The 5,396-nt window shown below is 33.5% G+C and overlaps 1 pseudogene across 1 annotated transcript; it reads left to right on the forward strand.

Moving 5' to 3' along the window:
* The first annotated feature begins 1,373 nt into the window (after positions 1-1,373).
* On the forward strand, positions 1,374-4,445 carry LOC143587521 (heptahelical transmembrane protein 1-like; annotated as a pseudogene). The gene is made up of 4 exons (XR_013144908.1): positions 1,374-1,703; positions 2,389-2,481; positions 2,944-2,992; positions 3,602-4,445. The product of XR_013144908.1 is annotated as a heptahelical transmembrane protein 1-like (transcript).
* The last annotated feature ends 951 nt before the right edge of the window (positions 4,446-5,396 follow it).

Raw genomic sequence — 5,396 nt, forward strand, 5'->3', positions numbered from 1 at the left:
ACCAACCTCCATAATCACACGAATGTAGAATATAATTGGTGGAACCTGACAAGACAGTTAGCCATACTCTATCTCCTCCGGCTATAAACAACCACAACACCTCCAAACGGTAAAGAGATCAAGTATCCAATATCATACACTCTCTCTATATACTCTTACCACATAACAAATATTGATTTTCACGCTGGAGGGTGGTTACAAGAGAATCCCCGCCCCCCCCCCCCCTCATATTCCTCATAACGAGCTCACGGTATTCTGTTTTGCAGGAAGCACTCGTCTGCGTCAAGAAAGATTCCAACCCATCATGGGAGATACTTAACCATAACCCTTAGACTAAGTCATTAAGCCTAATGGATAGATTCGTGTTTCTTCAAAGATCGATGCATAAGTTATGAACGATACATTATCAATGAATTTCTATTGAGCAAGCTTAACCTTGTATAGAACATAAAAGCAAATGAAACTATGTCTACCAACAAGTGTTTTTGGTTTATTATTATTCATCGAAAAATAAAAGTAAATATAGTCTTCAGAAACGTGTAAATTTATTTTTATTTATTCTTTGTTATTTATTTTAGGGCCATTAATTTTGCCAGAACCTAAAGAACTCATCTGATCTGATCTCACTCGCATCCAGATCATAATACCTAAAACCGATCAAACTTATTATTATTAGAGTCGGGTTTTGATTAAACTTTTTTAAAAAAAAAACCTGAACCACAAGTGATAGGACCATGATACATGAAAGTTACATGTAACATAAATATACGTGTGATTTAATTTTAATAGACATTTAACAAACATCTATAAATGTAAAATTACAATAATGCCACTATACCAATGAAACCTAGTGTTTCATGCGACCGATGGTCAATTTCTGCCTTCCCCCATCATTTAATTTCGATGACATCGGGTGGGTAATGAGAAACTAAGTGATTATGTGACTTTTATCCGTTGGATCATTGAACTGAACGAGGTTTCACCACACCACACAGTCGTGCCTTCGGACAAGTGTTCGCAAATGTTGGCCTTAAGTGAGGGTTTTTCTTGAATCGAAAAGTGTATCCGAAATGATAAACTTTACCAGTAGTTTATTTGAAAGATTCGTTGGGTGTTAAATGAAAAACCAAAAAAACAAAAACCTAAGACACAATAAATTCATAAGACGAAAGTAGGCAGCCAGCCAAGGGAATATAAATAGAATATGGGATCCTGTAAGGATCTACTTATTACACGTCTTTTGATATTAAGTTAAGTGGGTGCCTTGAATGTACATACACAATACAACAAACAAGTTGTAGGTACAGCACTTGCCTTAACTAACTCAAATCCCACCCATTTCATTTCATAAATCCATCTTTGGTTCATTCATCAACACGTTATAATTATTTTTATTCAAATCTCAGCATCATGAACTCCAGAACTGATGGGTCTGTTTGGAAAAGAAGATCTAAACAGATCTCAAATAATAATAATAATAATAATAATAATGCCACATCCAATGAGAAGAAGAAGAAGAAGAAGAAGAAGAAGAAGAAAGACGAGATCCGTAGAGATTATAACCAGTTGGTGAGATTTGAAGAATTGCCCGAGTACATGAAGGATAATGAGTTTATCTTGAATCATTACAGAGCTGATTGGCCATTGAAGCAAGCACTTTTCAGTCTATTTCGTTGGCACAATGAAACACTCAATGTATGGACGTAAGTATTCATGTTTCTCCCTCCAAGTTACATTACATGATTATTGTTTCTGAATTTTAACTAGTTAAAGCTTCATTCCAATTTTATTGGAGATTGCATCTCTGCTAGTGTTAATGTTTTGCGGGTTTCCTTCAGAAATTGATTTAAGTTGTACCATGTGCATAAGAGCTTGTACTTTGACCATGACTTTTTTTCTTGATATATGTCCTTGCCACTTTATAAAAAATTATCAAAGGTGAAGTGCTCTAGCGCTGCCCCGTGGTTTTACCATAACTGGCCTTCGGCGTGGTTTGCATTGTCTGTGATCACGGACGTGGATGACCTTTTTATCAATGGATGTACCTGGGTGGTCGGGGCTTTGTTGGTCATTCAAAAAAAAGTTTTACAAGAATTACCATTATTACTAACCAATTTTACTAGAATTGGTAATGAAGTTACAATAAACATTGTTTATTTAAAAAGTGACAAAATGAAACCTTTTAAGTTTTACCATTACTCAAAAGTAGAAAATATAGATGAAAACTGAAAATAGAAATAAAATGATTATTTGTTAACAGGGAAGTGTGGTGATGAACCATCAACCATGATCTTTTTTCATTCTTATTTTCTATCAAACTTATGTTGTTTTATAGTATAAAAGTAGTCCTTTTGACATTTTTGTCTATTTGCTTGTGTTCATGTGCAGGCATTTAATTGGATTTGTTGTATTTGTGGGATTGACCATTACAAACATAATGCATGTGCCTCAAGTTTCAGATTTCCTCAATTTATTAACTTGGTATGTAAAGGTTCTTTTTTTTCCCTCCCTCTTCTCCATTTTCATAAAGCTAGATTAATTCCAAGAAACTGGTTTTATTTTCATGTTAACTAGACTTAGAAGAAATTTGTTGTCGGTATAGTAGTGGAAGCGAATGTAAAAAAAAAAAAGAAGTTTTTATGGTTGCATACATAATTTAGTTAAATTTGACTATTTTGTTCTTGATTCTTATTAGTTGGAAAACTGTCAAAAAATATCCTTACATGTTCACAAATTAGAAGAATATCGTGACCCATAGTTTGCTGTCAAAAACTGGAAAGAAATTAATCATTGATTATCCAAATAAAGAATCTTTAAACAGGTTGTAAAACATGTTAAGCAAGGCTTTGTTTTTTGTTGATGTTGATGATAATGATATTCTTGAGAAGTGGTAGTGTTTTTATATTAGTTTATATATGTCTTAACTTGTATTTTAATTTTCAGGTCTTTCCCGTTAAGCTCAGGCGGAAATGCCTCACATAGTTCGATCATGGTACGTGGTTGTTTGACTTTGACACTTTGGTTCGGCTTCATAAGGAGACACATTTTGACTTTCTAGGTCAAACTAGTATTTTTTGAGGATTGCAAATGATTTAGATATTTCTTAGTTTTGATGAAACAATGTGTACCATACCAAATGCTATGGATAAATTACAAAATGCCCATCTAAATATTTAGAGAATATTCTGCAGCCCATAAACTAAAAAACTGGTCATTTGACACATAACAGACAACCACAAACTTTCTCACCAACTTTACCAAGCAATTTATCACAAACCTCCTTGCATTTCCAGCTCATCATTTATTTTTATATTTATTTCTTATGAATCACTTTGTTTATTTAATAACCAATTTAGCTTTTAATATTGTATAAATAAATTTAATATTATCAAAATATAATTTTTAAAACTATATTGTATATATTTGAGTCAAATTTTAAGTTGGATGCTTATATATTTCAAAACATTGCATAATCATATAATCTAAAATTATATATATATATATAAACGAATTTGTTAGTTTATAAAAAGTTATGTTTAATTAATTTTATTAATAAAATAACTGAGTTTGTTTTCTAAACTTCCATGGTGCTTTATTACAGGGTACACCAAAACTCATAGACTTGATGCATGGATCATCGCTAGACATGGAGATCGAACCGGCACTAATGGCGGTTACACGGTGGCCATTCTTTGTATTCTTAGGCGGATCAATGTTCTGCCTCCTCTCGAGTAGCACCTGCCACCTGTTCGGCTGCCACTCGCACCACCTAAACCTCATACTCCTCCAAATGGATTATGTTGGCATTACCGTCATGATCATCTCCTCATTCTTTCCACCAATCTACTACATTTTCCAATGCGAACCCGTGTGGCAATTCGTGTACCTTGGTGGCATCACACTCATGGGTGTTTTTACCGTTATAACCCTGCTCTCACCAGCCCTATCAAGTGGAAAGTTTCGCTCTTTTCGGGCCTTTCTGTTCATGGGAATGGGCCTTTTTTGGGCTCATACCCGCGGTTCATGTTGTCATGATGAACTGGCACGCACCTCAAAGAAATGGAATCTTGGTTTATGAAATAGCAATGGCGGTTTCTTATTTGACGGGTACGATGTTTTATGTTACCAGGATCCCAGAAAGATGGAAGCCTGGTTGGTTTGACCTTGCTGGTCATAGCCATCAGATCTTTCATTGTTTTGTGATCATGGGTGCATTGGCTCATTATGGTGCTGCACTTGTGTTTCTTGAGTTTCAAGGTCAGGTCGGTTGCTAGTGATGAGAAACTGTTTAGGTATTATTGTTTTGATCGGTTAATATTGGCGGTTTCCGGGTTCATTTGTATGAAGTTGTAGAATGTAAATGAGATTATGAGCCTATTATATGTTGTGAAAGGGGGCTCACTTAAATTGTATTCCTTTTCTTTTTATTTTTATGCCACAAATTTGTTGGTTATTTTTTGTTGTAAAATTGTTTGTATCATGTGAAGTACAAAACTCAAAAGCTGTAACTAAATGGATGGGTAGAATGTTATGCAAGTGTTATCAGTTTATGAATTTTATTTATCGTTAAGGGAACTATAAATTTTATGTTTAATACTTGTAATCAAAGACAAATCAAGGCATGTTCAATCTGAGTGCACCCTCAATCGATATTTGATTTGTGTTCTCATTTGAATTTATCGAAGCTTTCTTTGATTTTTTATAGTTCAGAGGTTGTTGTTTTTCATATTCTATTAGTTGATTGTTATTTATTTGCTTTTAATAAACTGTTTTTTTTTTGGTTTTTTACTTTTAATTAAATACTTTGTTGTTTGTTAGTTTGATTTGATTCTGTTACATGTAGAATTTGATCTTGATTCGGTTGCGCTTTCTTATTAGATATGTTTGTTAGTCAAATATTGATATTGCTTTATTGTTAGTTTAATGTTTTGTTTCTTGTTTTAAGTTCCTTTATTAATCCGCATGTTTTAATAGTTGATACTGGACTTTGTTTCAGTGCTCAAAGCTTGAAATTGTTGTCTTAATTGTTGTTTGGCATAATGTAAAGGTACAATCCAAATATTCAAAATAGGTAATTAGTGAGTTGCTTAATGATCAAGTTAGGATTATTGAGTTTCTTGTTATCTTAGTTGAGTTAACTTTATAAGAGGATAAAATACAACCAAGTTAAGGTTCATTAAGAGTCAAATTGAGTTAGGTTTTTGAGAACTTGTAATCAGTTTTTTGAGTTATATAATCTGATTAATATAATGAGAGTTAGTTGTTTATTCATGTTTGTTTATCGATCGGAACTTGAATTGGTATCAGAGTAAAGGTTTAAGAAATCGATAAATCGACTAAGCTGTTGTCGCCAGAAGAAGAGCCCGCCGCTGATGTGTGAGTCAGACACAGTTGCT

Source organism: Bidens hawaiensis, unplaced genomic scaffold, assembly GCF_021521415.1.
Source record: "Bidens hawaiensis isolate Kalapana, Puna unplaced genomic scaffold, B.hawaiensis_p1.1 tig00035540_1, whole genome shotgun sequence".
Lineage (NCBI taxonomy): Eukaryota > Viridiplantae > Streptophyta > Magnoliopsida > Asterales > Asteraceae > Bidens > Bidens hawaiensis.